At 48.1% G+C, this 15,696-nt stretch overlaps 1 protein-coding gene across 2 annotated transcripts in view; it reads right to left on the reverse strand.

The window, feature by feature from the left end:
• The window catches only part of MEPCE (methylphosphate capping enzyme), a 372,004-nt gene that overhangs the window by 313,232 nt on the left and 43,076 nt on the right, over positions 1-15,696 (reverse strand). The window contains exon 1 of one of the 2 annotated variants that reach the window (XM_049788607.1): positions 10,674-10,679. The exons of the other annotated variant lie outside the window; for it this stretch is intronic. The gene's annotated coding sequence lies outside the window, so the exon portion shown is untranslated. Of the gene's footprint in view, positions 1-10,673; positions 10,680-15,696 lie in introns of those variants that run through there. 2 annotated transcript variants of the gene reach the window in all.

Below are 15,696 nucleotides of genomic sequence, written 5' to 3' on the forward strand. Positions count from 1 at the left end.
CTTATCTGTTGTCATCTTGGTGATGTGAAGCCATACCCAGTCTTGCTCAGGGGTTACTCAGGGGTTACTTTGCACTCAGGGGTCAACCCGGCAGCATTTGGGGAACTATATGAGATTCTGAGGATCAACGCAAGCTGCTTAATACTCCCCACTGTCCTCCATCTGTTTCAGTCCATGCCTTTCTTGTTCAATCCCTAGTTCGATAAAGAACATTCATTGTGTTCTTGGAGACCCTTGCTTGTGTCAAGCCTGAACCACCCTTATCTCCCTTTCAGCTTCACACCATCCTGTGGTGGTTGGATCGTGTCTAATTATCCTTAGAAAAGCCACAGCTCAGAGCCTTACATTCCAGGAACTTTCCTGCTACGAAATGTGCCTGGAAGATTCAGGAAGCACTGGAAAGGGTGACTGAGGAGAAGACTTGGGACCTGGAGCTTCCCGGGCTGCCATGGGCACTGACAGCTACTTTTCGTCCTACCCTACTTGCTAGGGTATGGAGTAACACCCAAGCATTGCTGGGCATGATCCTAAAAACAAAAAGACTGAAGAAAAATGAAATGAGATTTTCAGAACTATATAAGTACCAAGTAAATGATCATTCAGGTCAAAGAGTATTATACATGCTCAGGAATTGGCCCTGTTAGCAAGTTTATTCAAATTATGGTGGGATAGGTGAAGCAGCGCAGTGAAGGAAAAAATGCAAGTGCAGAAAAATCTTGGAGGAACTGCTGAGGAACTGCTGAGGAACTGCAGGGTCAGGGCAGGCCATCAGCGTTCACCAGCTTTCTGTTCTAGTGGATCAGAAATTGGTGGGAACAGGGTTCTCTGAAGAACTGTGATCTCCTGAAAATGAGGAAGAAATAACACCAGAGAGTCACTGATCTATAAGAGGGAAATACTCCCACAGGTCCAGAGCCATAGTCACCTTGCATGCACCTGACCCAGTTTTTATCCCCAAAACCACCTGACACCATCACCCAACAGGAGCCCTACAGTAGGGGATGGGGCTTTCAGGACCCCATCCTGAACATCTCTCAAAGCCACTGGGGTCCTGGGAAGGTGTTAGATCACATGGGAGCAGAGTTGGGTTGGGGAATGCCCCTTAGTCTTTCCTTGTGTCTCGGAGGGAAACAGAGAGTCATTGGGGGGGGGGGGGCCTGGAAGGGGCAGGGAGTCCTATTGCTGAGGTGGAGCTGGAGAGAGTAGGGGGAAAATGAGGGGGAACATCATTCTGGGGGAGCAGGAGTGACACAGTCAGGATGTCTCCCTGTGGGTTCTGTCCCCCCCTCCCCACCATACCTCTCTTGTTGGTGCTCTGATCCACTGGAGAACCTCCTGAGAGACTATCAGCTCCCTTGAATCCTGCTGACAAGGACCTGAAATCAGTCAGCCTGGTCGAAAAATACCCTCTTATCCTCAGCAGCCAATCAGGAACCCAGCTCTGTACCCTGCACCCCTGTTCTCAGCCTTCTTGAGAGCAGGGTCAAGGGGAGCCCAGATGGTCTCAGTTATTTCATCCTGCACTGACAGAAATCTGCTATTCAGCACTCTGTCCTCCTGCAGGGAAACCTCTCTTAATTTTTTCCAGGTTTACACTTCTTCCCCTGAAGTTCACTAGTACCCCTTCCTGCCCCCCAGCCCAGTAAATTAGAGGCTCCTCATGTAGACCCCAGGTGGGAAGCCTGCCCATGGAGATGCTGCATGCAATGCTGTCTCCCAGAAAACTGCTCAGGAAACTGCTGAAGGAGAATGTCCCCAGATGGCTAGGGCTTGTCAACCTCACCTCTCAAACCCAGCTTAGTTTGTGCAAATCACACACACACTGGGAACCATCTCTCTGGCCAGCCCCTGTGCTTTTCAGACATTTGAATCTCTCTGACACCCTCTGAGGAGGGTGGTGGGGACAGATGACTTCCATTTAGATAGGTTGGGGAGAGGAGAGGGAGAGATTGGGGAGGGGAGAGGGGCCTGGCACCACCTACCTTGACTTCTCTTCCACACGAGGTAGGTCATCAGTCCCAAAATGGTGATTTTGAAGAGAAAAATGGTCAGTGTCACTGGCAACATATCAGCAGAATGCAGGAACCCAGTGTGATGGGCTGAGGAAATAAGACTTCAGCAACTTTTTCGTGTAAGGAATAGAGGATCCTGATGCCAATATTTCTTGACAACTTTAATGGTACTGCAAAAACAGTGTTATTTCCATAAAAAGATTTTATGTTTGAGGCTGGAGTTATAGTACGGCAAATAAGGTACTTGTCTTGCCCGTGGCCAGCTGGGATTCGAGCCTCAGAATCCCATATGTTCTTCTGAAACCTGCCAAGAGTGATTCCTGAGTGCAGAGAGAGGAGTTATCCCTGAGCACCCACTGGTGTGGCCCAAAATCCCTCCAATGTTTTTGTTTTTGATGTGTGTGTATATATATGCATATATGTTTATGAATATATATGTATACATATATATGTTTGGGGCCAAACTAGGCAATTCTTTGGGTAATTAGGCAATTTTTGGCTCTACATTCAGTGGTGCTCAAAGGACCATATGGGATGTTGGAGTTCAAACCCAGGTTCTCTACATACAAGGCAAGTGCCCTACCCACTCACTGAACTAGCACTCCAGGGACCCCCTTCAAATGTCTTGTTTTGGTTGGTTTGGGCCCATACCCAGCAATGCTCTGGTGTTACTCCTGGCTCTGCGCTCAGCAACAATTCCTGGCAGAATCTTGGGACTGTATGCAATGCCAGAGAGAGAACCAGGTCAGCCACGTGCAAGGCAAAAGCCCTACCCACTGTACTATCACTCCAAGCTCCTAAAATATTTGTTAAAAATAAAGACAATGGGGACCGGAGTGGTGGTACAAGAGGTAGGGTGCTTGCCTTGCATGAGGCTAACCTAGGACGTACTGAGATAGATCTCTGGAGACCCATATGGTCCCCCAAGCCAGGAGCAATTTGTGAGTGCATAGGCAGGAGGAGTAGCCCCTGAGTGTCACTGGGTATGACCCTAAAACAAACAAACAAACAAACAAACAAAGACAACACCAAGGTAGTAAGTAGAGGCATAAAACAGCTGGAGGGGAATTGCTTGAGACACAGCTGAGCCTGGCTCAATGCCCAGCACTGAGTATGGCACTCCAGCTCCACCTGGATCGGTCCCTATTGTTTTCTTCCATGATTCTATCAGAGAGAGTAAAGGGGTCAATGCTCATGTCTAGAATGTGGCTGACCCCTACCACCACACGATTTCCTGAATTTGGCTGTGGAGAACCCTGAGTTCTTCTAGGACAGCTGAAGTAAGCCTCACATCACAGGATTGAAACAGCTCCATAACCTCCAGCCTTCATTGAACTGTGACAGCCTGCTTGACTGACAATGGCTACAGGGGAGCCTGTCAATTACACGTGAAGCCCCACTCTAAAACACCAAATGGGCTGGAGCAATAGTACAATGAGGAGGGTGTTTGCTTTGCATGTGGCTGGCCTGGGTTAATCCTCATCACCCCATATGGTCCCCTGAGCACCTCCAGGAGTGATCTCTGAGCACAGAGCCAGGAAAAGCCTCTTAGTGCTGTTAGGTGTGGCTGCCAAGCCAAAAAAGAAAAGAACAGAAAAAAAAAAATCTTTTGAATCTACACTGCTATAAGGAATATGGGACCTATAAAGAAAATATACAAACTCTCTCTGCACAATTACATGATGGGACCAGTCAGCAAAACAACCTTGCTGTATTCAATAATTAAGAAGACTGGGGCTGGAGTGGTGGCACTAAAGGTAAGCCTTGCAAGCTCTAGCCTAGGATGGAGCTCGGTTCAATCCCACAGTGTTCATATGGTACCTCAAGCTAAGAGCGATTTTTGAGCACAAAGCCAGGAGTAATCCCTCAGCGTCAATGGGTGTGGCCGCAAAACAAACAATTAATTCATTAATAAGGCAAACACAAACTTAGTGACATTTGCTGATAAGATTCTTTTGAAATGATAACTTTCATGGTGAGAGTAAAATTTAAAACTATTTGTATTACTTTCCCATATCTATTTTAAAAAGAGCCTGATTACCACATTAACTTCATGAATTAAATTCTTATCTACTGGGACCAAAGAGATAGCATGGAGGTAAGGTGTTTGCCTTTCATGCAGAAGGAGAGTGGTTCGAATCCCGGCATTCCATATGGTCCCCGTGCCTGCCAGGGGCGATTTCTGAGCATAGAGCCAGGAGTAACCCCTGAGCGCTGCCGGGTGTGACCCAAAACCAAAAAAAATAAAATAAAATAAAATAAAATAAATTCTTTTTTTATTTTTTGAATAGGGGCACACCAACTGGTGCTCAGGGCTTCCTCTGGCAAGGCTTGGGACACCATATGTAGTGCTGGGGATCAATCCTGGATAGCTGTGTGCAAGGCAAGTCCCCTACCCATGTGTTGCCAGGCTCTTTGAACTTGATTTGTTGATGAAAAATTCATCTGAAATGTAAGTGAAATAGAAATTGAGAAAATACGTTGGGAATGGCCCGAACAATGAACACACTTGGGGTGACCATGAGTCTGGATAGGCCCTGGATAGACTGAACCACCTACTTGTCACATCTGCGCAGCTACATTTGGCAGAAGTCCCTGTCTTTGTCCTGCTCTGCAGCCCCTGAACACCCTTGTCCTTTCCCTATGTCTTTTACAGATGTGAGACAGGACTTGAACTTCTCATGGGTAAAACTCTAAGTCTCACTGTAAATGTAATCCCCCGAAAGACTCCGCATCTCCAGGCTGTCTGCACATTTATCTAGGATACCTAACGAATTCTCAAGGGTAGTAGAAAGAAAAGGGGGTGCAGATAGAGTTGCCCTCATGGGCTTTAGGTGCTCTGGCTGGTTAACCCCAGTGCCAGCATTTACATGGCAGTTTTCAGGGGAACTGGAGAAGAGGGAGAAACATGGATCTGTGAGCCCCACATCTTTGTTCCCTTATCTCTGTGACAGGGAGGACCTTCTGTTGAATTACTGGGTCCCTCCCTACTAAGTATTAGTTCTCTACCCTAATACCTGGTCTGACTCATACGAATAAAAGTCCAGGTTTCAGGAAGGTAGTGCATTCATTATCCAGTCTTCCTCCTCTAAGCTGCCCTCCTTCTTAGGAGCAGAAGATGTGTATGTTGGAATTTCTGGCCTGAGTGTTAAAATTCCTGAATCCATTCTTGTCCCCTTTCACTGTGTGGATTATTTCCTGCATCAATATTTGCTTCCAGACCCGCATGTCTCCAGGTCCTGGTTTTGGAGCCTGAGGTTTCCTTCACAACTGTACCAGGCCAGAGTCCTCTCTGCAGGCTTTGGAAGAGGGTGAGTTTGAGGGAACCCAGTACTGGGTAGCAGCCTTTTGCTTCTGGCTGAGGAGACCAGCAAAGCACTGTCCCATGTCAGGGCAAGATGGACCTTTCTGACCACACATCTCTTTTCAGAGAGGCTAGATGGGCAAAAGCAGCCACAGCAGCAGTAGCAGCAGGGATGGGCCCATTCCTTGCTCTGCTAGGAAAGGAGGTGACCAGAGACCTCTGAGGGACTGCCTGGGATTCGGGGCACAGCAGAGGGAGGAACAGGCAGGGAAGGGGCAGGGGAATCCTGAGAGTTACCAGCATTTTCTGGCTGCTCCTGTCCTGTGGTACAAAGGCCTCCCTATGTGCAGTGCTGAGGTGCCACCCAGCATTAGGTGTGGTGCAACATCCTGACCCTGAAGGCTGGGTTCTTGCCCCTCTCCCCTCTGTCCCACCTCAGCTCCTGAGGACTCAGTGTGTGCCTCTGTCTCTGCCCTGTTCTCTGCTTCTCCCGGGCCTGTGTCCTGCATGTTGATAGGTGACATATCTTGCGTTAGAGAGAAGATGCGACATCCTGGGTGTCAGAACCCCACACTGAGGTTAGATGGCGTGAGCAGGGGGTGGGGGGATCTGCTGATCTCAGGTCTGACTACGAAGACTGTGCCCACTCCATGCCCAGGGTGAGGTGGTAAAGGGCTGAAGAAATAGACCATAGGTGGGTCATAATTTCATCAAGGGAAGTATCTTGTGTTTCTGGGAGTGAAAAAAGGACCCTCCTTCTCTTTGGGGTTCCCAAATTGCAGCTCTATCACTGAGACTCCCCCATAATCTTTCTGTTGTTTTTGTATTGGTGATTTGGAGCCACATGCAATCGTGCTCAGGATTTACTTATTTATTTATTTTTTAGGAGTTACTTTGACTCTGCACTCAGTACTCCTGGCAGTACATGGGCTACTCTATGTATGTGATGCTGAGGATCTAAGAGAATTGATTGTATGCAAGGACACATCTTCCCCATGGTCCTATCTCTGTTTCACTCCATGAACTTCTTGTCCTTCCTCCAGTTCCAAAAAAATGATATTCAGTGTTTTCTTGGAGACCCTTGTCTGTGTCAGGCCTGATCCACTCTCATCTCCCTTTCAGCTCCATATTACCCTATGGTGATTGGATCATGTCTGCTCACTCTTGGGATAGCCATAGCCTAGAGCCTTAAGGTTCAGGAACTTTCCTCTATGGAGTGGCCTCGAAGAATTAGGAAGCAGTGGAAAGAGTAACAGAGGGGAGGACAAGGGATGCAGAGCTTCTCAGGCTGTCTTGAACACTGACAGCTACTTTCCATCCTACCCCACTTGCTGGGATTTGGGGCTGATCTCTTTCACCTGGCTGGCTGCCTGAGGAGGGCAAGGACCCACTATGGTCACAGCTAGCAGGTCTTTGGGTGACACACCCTCAATATCTGTCATTGGATGTAGCAAACCTCACTTCTCCAATGGGTCTCTAAAATCAAGTGGCACGTTTCCTGCCATATTAAGCACCTTTCCTAGCTGGATCCCCAAGTAGCCAGTAATTATGAAGGAAGTTTCCACTCAGAAAGGCTATGTAGTCACTGATATACCTTCCTCCTCCCTTCTTTATAAATGAGTGTTCTGGGATATGTGACTCTCTGTACACAGGGGTTTTCCAGGAGGAGGAGAGGGCCTGGAGTTTGGGTCACAGTTGGGCATAGTCTGTAGAAAGTGGGTGGCCAGTGGAAAGGACCAGAACGTGTCAGGTATACAAAATTCATCTGTACAAACCACTACTTCACTTTGTTTCTTATATCTGGACCACACTTGGTATTTCTCAGGGGTCCTGAGGTTGGGGATTGGACCCAGACATACCCCATCTAACACATTCCCACTAGCCCATCTGCCTGTTCCACATTCATGATGAGCGATGGGAAGAATTTATCTAGGTGAATGAAATATTCAGTCCCTATGGAAATAATTCCCTAATCATAGCAAAACCTGCCTTGAAGAAAATCAGAAAACTATGAGCACAGGTAGCCAACAAATGATTACAAACAGAGAAGCTAGAGATTTAATAGATGCAGGAAGAGAAGGGAAGGATTGGAGAAACTGAACTATAGAGAGTGAGTTTAGAAGGAGGCATTAGGCAGAAGGGCAGTCCTGAGCAGTTAACTCACCTGGGATGATCGTGAGGTTTGTCCCCTCAATGGACTGAAACTCCTTCGCACAGTTCTGTGTCCTCAACTGCACTTGGCAGAAGTACATGGTTGCATCCTCCCTATGCAACCCCCTGATGACAAAGACACCCTCATTTTTTCCCTCAGTTCTCTCCAGGGTGAGACGGTCCTTGAACTCCTTATGGATAAAATTCTCATTCTGCTTGTAGATAAAATCCCCATGTTTCCATTTCAAGAATATCTTCACATCCAGATTTTCAGCTAACTTCCAGGGGTAGGAGAAGGAGAATTTGATCCGTATGGAACTGCCTTCGAAGGCTTGCAGGTGCCTTGGCTGGTTGACCCCAAAGCCTAATGTTGAGCAACTTTCAGAGGAAGCTTGAGAAGAGGAAAAGATAAGGAAATGTGAGCCCCACATCTCTGTTTCTTTGTCTATGTGACACAGAGGACCGTTAATTTAACCAATGTCCTCTCTCCAGGCTTTGGAATAGGATGAGGTTGAGTGAATCTAGCACTTTGTGTCTGGCTGTGAAAATCAGCCTAGCACCACCAGAGTCCATAACAGTTCCCATCCGATGTTGGGCAATACTGTCTTGGCCACTAACTGCTCATCAGGGATGTCAGCTGGGTCAGCAGAAGCAGTGGACATGAGCCATGTCTTGTGTTGCTGGAGGAGGATATGGCCCGGCTCCTCAGAGGGACTTCTTTGGTTCTGGGCACAGCAGAGGACAGTCGGTGGGGACAGGGCAGGGTAGTGACCAGCACTTCTTGTGACTCTGGCTGCTCCAGTTCCTGTTACACTAGGGCCTCCCTAAGAGCAGTGCTGAGGCCTCACCGAGAATTAGGTCCTGACTTTGAGCTCTGGGTCTCTCCCAATCCCATCCATCCTACCTAAGATCCTCTGGACAACCCCTGACGGCTTAGAACCTCAGAGGGTTCTGCTATGTTCAATGTTTCTCCATGGTCTGTGTCCAGCCTGGTGATGGGGTGACATCCCCTGCCTTAGAGAGAGGTTGTAGTATTCTGGGGGCCAGTCCCCACACTCAGGCTAATATAATATGGGCAGAGGATGAGGAGATCTGCTGATCTTCAGGGCTAATTATGGAAACTGTGCCCACAACTGCCCAGGGTGAGGTGGTCCAGGGCTGAAGAAGTATACCATGGATGTCCAGGAACTCTCCTCTCATGGCAGATGCATGGAAGATTCAGAAACACTGAAAAGAGTCACTGAAGGGAGGATAAGGGACCCAGAGCTTCTCGGGTTGCCCTGTGCAATGCCAGCTACATTCCATCCTACCCCCACTTGCTGGAATTTGTTGCTAAACTTTCTCCCCATATCCAGCTGCCAGAGGAGTTCAGGGACCCACCAGGATCACTGTTACCCATTCCACTAGGCAACTCAGAATGTTCCTCAACAGGTCTTTGGGGACACACCCTGAATATCTGCTGTTGGGGTAGCAGACCTCACTGTTTTGAACCAGTCAGAATCAAGTGGCACATTTCTTGCCATATTCAGTGCCTTGCCTAGCTTGTTCCCCAAGTAGCCAGTGATTTTGTGGGACATTCCACTCAGAAAGGTTGTATACACACTGGCTTGCCTTCCTTCTCCCTTCCTCATACCTGAGAGTCCTGGAATTCTTGTGTGACTTTTTACAGGGGGGTTTCCAGGAGGAGGGGAGCGCCTGGAGTTTGGGTCACAGGTGGGAATAAACTTTATAAAGTGTATGGCCAGTAAAAGGACCAGAGAAGTGTCAGGTATACAAAATTCATCTCTACAAACTGTTACCCCACCCCCCATTCTTCCTGTGCAACCTTACCTACAAGAAAGACCTGACCGTTTCTGGGAGGGTTTTTTTGTAGGCATCAAAAAGTTTTGGCCTGAAAGGCAAAGGGGATTTGCATGGATGGAACGTGGAGAAGAAGCAGGAGGAGAGATGGCTGAAAAACAAGTTAGAATGCAGGGCTGAATAAGGATCCAGCATAAATGGTTATGGTAGACCACACATGTTGGCCAGGGTCTGAATAAAGATAATATACCCTGAAGCCTGCCTGTAACTTTTCTACCCGCCACTATTCTGATACCTGCTAACCCGGCGGCTGCAGGGAGTTGGACACATGTGGCCTGGGTTGGAGGAGAAAGACCTCTTACCCTCCATCACCATCCACCACCGTCTAAGCCAATCCAAAGGGCTTTAATGCAACACAAACCACTATTTCCATTTATTTCAATACTTGGACCACACTTGGTATGTCTCCGGAGGTCCTGGTGATTTCTGGCACCAGAAATTCCCATGTAACACATGCCCACTAGCCCATCTGCCTATCCCCACATTCATAATGAGCAATGGGAAGAATTTGTTCTAGGTGAATGAAACATTCAGTCCCTATGGAAACAATTTCCTAATCAAGGCAAAACCTGCCTTGAAGAAAATCAGAAAACTATAAGCACAGGTAGCCACCAACTGATTACAAACACAGAAGCTAGAGAAGTAATAGGTGCAAGGAAGACAAGGGAATGATTGGACAGACTGAACTGTAGAGAATGATTTTAGAAGGAGGCATTAGGCAGAAGGGCTGTCCTGAGCAGTTAACTCACCTGGGGTGATGGTGAGGTTCGTCCCCTCAATGGACTGAAATTTTTGATCCCCACAGTTCTGTGTCCTCAGCTGCACTTGGCAGAAATACGTGGTTGCGTCCTCCCTTCGCAGCCCCCTAATGAGGAAGACACCCTCATTCTTTCCCTCTATCCTCTCCAGGGTGAGACGGTCCTTGAACTCCTCATGGGTAAAATTCACACTTTGATTGTAGATGAACTTCCCATGGAAGGCTTTCCATCTCAAGGATATATTTACATTAGGATTGTCGGCTAACTTCCAGGGATAGTAGAAGGAGAAGTTGATGGATATGGAACTACCCTCAAAGGCATGCAGGTGCATTGGCTGCTTGATCCCATAGTTAGATGTTGGGCAACTTTCAGAGGAAGCTAGAGGAGAGGAAAAGACTCGGAAATGTTAGCCCCACATCTCTGTTCCTTGTCCCTGTGACAAGGAGGACCGTCCATCACACTAGCGTCCTCTCTCCAGGCATCGGAAAAAGTGAAATGTGGGAGTGAACTATCACTGGGAAGAAACCCTATGCATCTGCCCTGCACTTACAGAGTCCCAGCAAGCCCCTGTCCCAGGTCTGGGCCCAGACTGTCCTGGCCACTCACCATTCTTCAGAAAAGTCAGCAGGGACAACAGCAGCAGCAGCAGTGGAGAGAGGCCCATGCCTTGCACTGCTGGGGGAAAAGGCAGCCGGAGACCTCTGAGGAGCTGCCTGGTGTTCTGGGCAGAGCTGAGGGAGGAGCAGGCAGGGACAACACGGGGTCTCTGAGAGTGACCATTACTTCCTGTGACTCTGGCTGCTCTTGTTCCTGTTGCACAAGGGCCTCCCCATGTGCAGTGTGGAGGCCCCACCCATCATTAGTGAGGGGAAGCAGCCCAGTCTTGAGTGGTGGGGCCTCTCCTTTCTCCCGTTCATCCTACCCAGCTCTTCTGGACAACTCCGAGGGAACAGTGTGTGCATCTGTCTCTGCCTTGGTTTCTGCTTCTCCTTACTTGTGTCCTGACAGGGATGTGGTGAAAGCAAGGATAGTTTAAGCCTCAGGAGGGGAGAGAGAGCTGAGGAACCTCTGTTAGGCCCTGCCTTACATGCAGTTTGGGACATCCCACACTCAGGCTAGACGGGGTGAGTGGTGCGGAGATATGCTGACCCTTAGGGCTGGCTCCATGGAATGGAGACTATGTCCACTCATTGCCCAGGGTGAGGTGGTCCAGAGCTGTAGGTGTAGACTATGGGGTGGGGGATGTGCCCTGTGCTTCTGGGGGTGAAAGCAAAGCAACTTCCCTTCTCTCTGAGGTTCCCAACCTCCAGAACTATCCTGGGGCTTCCTTATGAGCTACCAGGTTCTTACTCTTCCTCTCAGGCCCAACAAAGGAGGCTCAGTGTTTTCCTGGAGGTCCTTGACTGAGTCAGACCTAAATAACCTCACCTCCTTTTCAACTTCTCATTCTTTGATGGTCTCAGCATGTTCATCCCTGAGAAAGCTGAGAACCTGAGGGCCATGGAAACTTCTGGTCTATGGAAGTTGCCTGGAAGAATCAGGAACAGCTGGAAAGGGTAGCTGAGAAGAGGACAAGGGACCCAGAGTTTCTCGGGCTGCCCTAAGAGCTGACAGATGCTTCCCTTCCTGACCCACTTGCTGGGGGTTGGGGTTGAACCATCTCCCCCTGGCTGTGCTGCCTGAGAAGGGCAAGGACCCACCAGGGTCACCAATACCCATTCCACTGGGCAACTCAGAATGTCCCCCAGCGACCCTTTTGTGACTGACCCTGAATATCTGTTTGCAGGTGCCACAGACTTCCCTGCTCCCAATCCAATCTCAGAATCTAGTGGCTTGTTTCCTGCCATTTTCAGCCCCTTTGCCTTGCTGGATCCCCAAGTGGCAGATTGTAAGATCACCCCAAGGACCATATTTCCAACTCCAGATGAACAGTTTGAAGAAGAGTAGCTCAAAGAATTAATAGACCAAGACAGTCAGGAGAGAATCATGGAGTCAGTGGCTTCTCACCCTGTGATCTCTCTACATGCCAAGCCATGACTTTCTTTATTAAACCTGTACCAATTCACTTGGGCTGGGGAGAGTAGAGAGAGATCCATATAGACTTAAACATATCAGAGGGATAGGTTTAAAGGACAGAGGAAGTTAGGTTTGTGTGTGTGTGTGTGTGTATGTGTGTGTGTGTGTGTGTGTGTGTGTGTGTGTGTGTGTGTGTGTGTGGTTAATAGCTGGATTCATCTTACAGCCAATGATTGTGAAGGGACAGAAAGTGTATGTGACTTACTGGTTTTCCCTCTTCCTCCCTTTCCTAGAAAGACATCCACACAATCCATGTGTGCATCCTACTCACAGAGAGAGTGTCCAGGAGGAGAGGGGTTCTTGGCTTTTAGGTCACAGATGTGGAGAACCTCATATCGCCCTTTTGCCCAGCTGGTGGCTAGAGGATAGTTAGAGCAACGTGACTAAAATGGCACAGGGTTAGGGCCTGACCTGAGAACTAAGTTCGAGAACATTAGATCTTCCTCTCATCTTCCCAAATTTCCCTTTTCCCTTCCTGATTGGCTTGTCCAGCACTTCTCCTATCCTTGCCCTCCATGTACCTTCTGCCTGCCCTCTTATTCCCCAAGATCAGGATTCAATGAGGACCTCTGCTTGTTGCTGATTCTAGCTTAGAAAGTAGGACAGGACAAAGAAATACAGGTATCTAAAGTGCTTCCTCAGGCTCAGGATCTATCTGTGCAGCCTCTGTTTCCTTCCTTCCAGTCTTACTGATACTTCGGCTTCTGTGCCTTGAATGATCAGAGAGGGATTGGCTAAGACAAGCTGCCTCTGTCCCAGTGCAGATTGGCCTCTCTTGAAGTCAAGTAATCTCCGGGAGCCTGTTTTACATGCAAACTGCTGGAAGCTCCTTATGAGTGCAATCCTTGTCCTCTAAGCTGACAATTTCCCCTGCTCTTATTCCACCCAGGACAATGTCCCAGAAAAATAAGGATGACAACTACACTTCAAAGCCTGCAGGAATTACTGAAGATGTGAACTATTAGAATCCCATCTTCTCTGTTGAATTACTTCTCACACAGAAAGCACCCAGGGTGTGACAATGCTTTTTCCTTGCTCCGTCTACCTTCAGATACAGGGGCTACATGGGGTTTTACGTGTTAAGAACTTTATTGGAGGGGCCAGAGAGATAGCATGGAGGTAAGGTTTTGCCTTTCATGCCAAAGGTCATTGGTTCGAATCCTGGCATCCCATATGGTCCCCTGAGCCTACCAGGGCGATTTCTGAGTGTAGAGCCAGGAGTAACCCCTGAGTGCTGCTGGGTGTGAGCCAAAAACCAAAAACCAAGAAAAAAAAACTTTCTTGGAAATCATAAAAATAGTCTGCAGATAGAGCCTGTGTTTCTCAAGCAGTTAGCCCCTGGGTGAACCCTAGAACCACATAATCATTCAAACATTGCTAGTAATGATCCCTGGGTACCAAGCCTAGAATGGGAGACCTCCTGAGCACTGCCTCAGAGGTACACCCCCAAATTCTCCACTAAAATAAAATCAACTAAATATTTAAATAGATGCCTAATCAACATGGATAGATAGATAATTCAATTCCATAGGGAAAAACCATTTAATTTGCCATGAGGGACATGTAATTGCAAAGTAAAGTGATAGAACATTATTCATCCAGTAGGTGGCTAAGACAAAAGAAAAGGTCAGACCTTCCAGGAGCAACTGGAATTCTCCGATGCTACTGATACGAATGGGCAATAGTACAGTCTGGGTGACTTCTTAAAAGGGGACACACCCCTCCCAAGCTACCTGGTCATGCACTGGCAGGTCTCACATGTTGACCTGCAGTGCTATCTGAGGACTTTGTGGGAAGTGCCTATTCTCGGGATTGTGTCTATTTGCTACCTTTCTCACACAACCGAGGAGGGGTCCAGGAGTGGAACAATCCCAGGAGGTAAAGGAATTTGATTCTTACCTGGTCAGGGGTAGATATGGCTACTTAGAGGTGCCTTCTCTGAATCCATTGGCTCCCACTGGCCTGGTAGGGCTTGATCACACTTGGTGATCACAAGCCTTGTGAGCTGATGCCTGAGCATGTTGGGATGTGACTTCAGCAGTGTAGCCCCTTTTAATTTTATTCTCACCCTTCTTAGGATGGTCATTCATTGGTGCTTCACTTGGCCATTTATCAAGATGTGAGGAAACCAAGGTGGGGGGGGGGAATAAGAGAATGGCCCCTGAGGCAAGGCAGGTCCCACAAGGCCATGGAATGATCGACAGGGAAGGAGAGGGAGTGAGCAAGAACCATACCCTGGTGTCTGCCTTTCCCAGGGGCTGTGGCTATGCTGCCTTCATTGCTTTTACTCCCCTTTTTCTTTTCCAGGGAGGTTTTGGGACTAGAGAAGATTCACCCTGCCCAGGTTGGTCATAGACAGGCATGGGACGGGCCACTCTCTAGGAAGGAGCCACCCTGTGTGAATCCAGCAGGAGGAGACCCAGACCTCACAAAGCTAAAGCAGGTATGGTGACACCCATGATTTATTGTGGGCTGACTGCTTTGGACTTGCTTTGCTGTTTCCTCTTTGGGTTCTCCAAAAGTGCTTAGGGGCCTGGGGGCTACTCACAAGGATATTCAGCTAATCAGGCCAAATGGCTCCGGGCCCTAGGGTGCATCACTCTTTGGGCCCTGAAGGACCCAGCTATATCTGGTAGTGCTGGAGCTGGGGCCTTGTGGTCTGGCACTGAAATTTGAAGCTTTGTGCTGCCTCCTGAGCCTTGCTATTTTCCTCTTGTCTGTCCTGTTGCTGCCCTGACATCAGAGAGACTGTCCTTCCTGCCCTAGCAGTTCTTTGAGAGCACCTTTCATGCTGAGTGACTCTTCAACTCCAGGGGATCTTAATTTCCTCTGCCCAATGGCCCCAGACCTAGAGAGAGCACCTTGCTCTGTCCTGCTATATCTTTCTCAGTGAAACTACAAATGCTCTGGATACCCTGGCTTCACTTCTTTCTGCCTCTCAACCATGGTGCCTTGCTGCCTGGAATGCCAGACCTCTTGTTTCTTGAGACTATGGACCTGAACTTCTTCCTCATGCTAGTCCTTTCTGTGTCTGTCTTTGCATATCTGGTCACACTATTCTAGGGTAAATTTTAATTAAATACTTTATTTAAATATTGTGGTTACAAGGTCTTTCATAATACAGTCCCCCCCTCATAATTGCAAGGTTGTTTATGATGGAGTTTCAGTCTTACAATGTGCAACACCTTTCACCAGTGAACATTTCCTGTCATCAATGTCCCCAGTTTCCTTCCCATTCTTCCCTCTTATCTGCCTCTGGGCTGACATTGGGTGCATTTTAAAATAGCCTCTAATCTTCCAGGAGACAGGCAGAACTATAAGAGTTCTCATTTTTCACAAGAGGAAGCTGAGGTTAATAGTAAGATTATGGTAGAGTCTTCAGGGTTTTCTAAGTAGAGTATCATGTCATCTCTGCAAACAGCGAGAGCTTGACTTCTTCCTTTCCTATCTGGATTCCTTGATATCTTTTTCTTGCCTAATCGCTATAGCAAGGACTTCCAGTGCTATGTTAAATAGGAGTGGTGAGAGAGGACAG

This window comes from Suncus etruscus, chromosome 15, assembly GCF_024139225.1.
Source record: "Suncus etruscus isolate mSunEtr1 chromosome 15, mSunEtr1.pri.cur, whole genome shotgun sequence".
Classification (NCBI taxonomy): Eukaryota; Metazoa; Chordata; class Mammalia; order Eulipotyphla; family Soricidae; genus Suncus; species Suncus etruscus.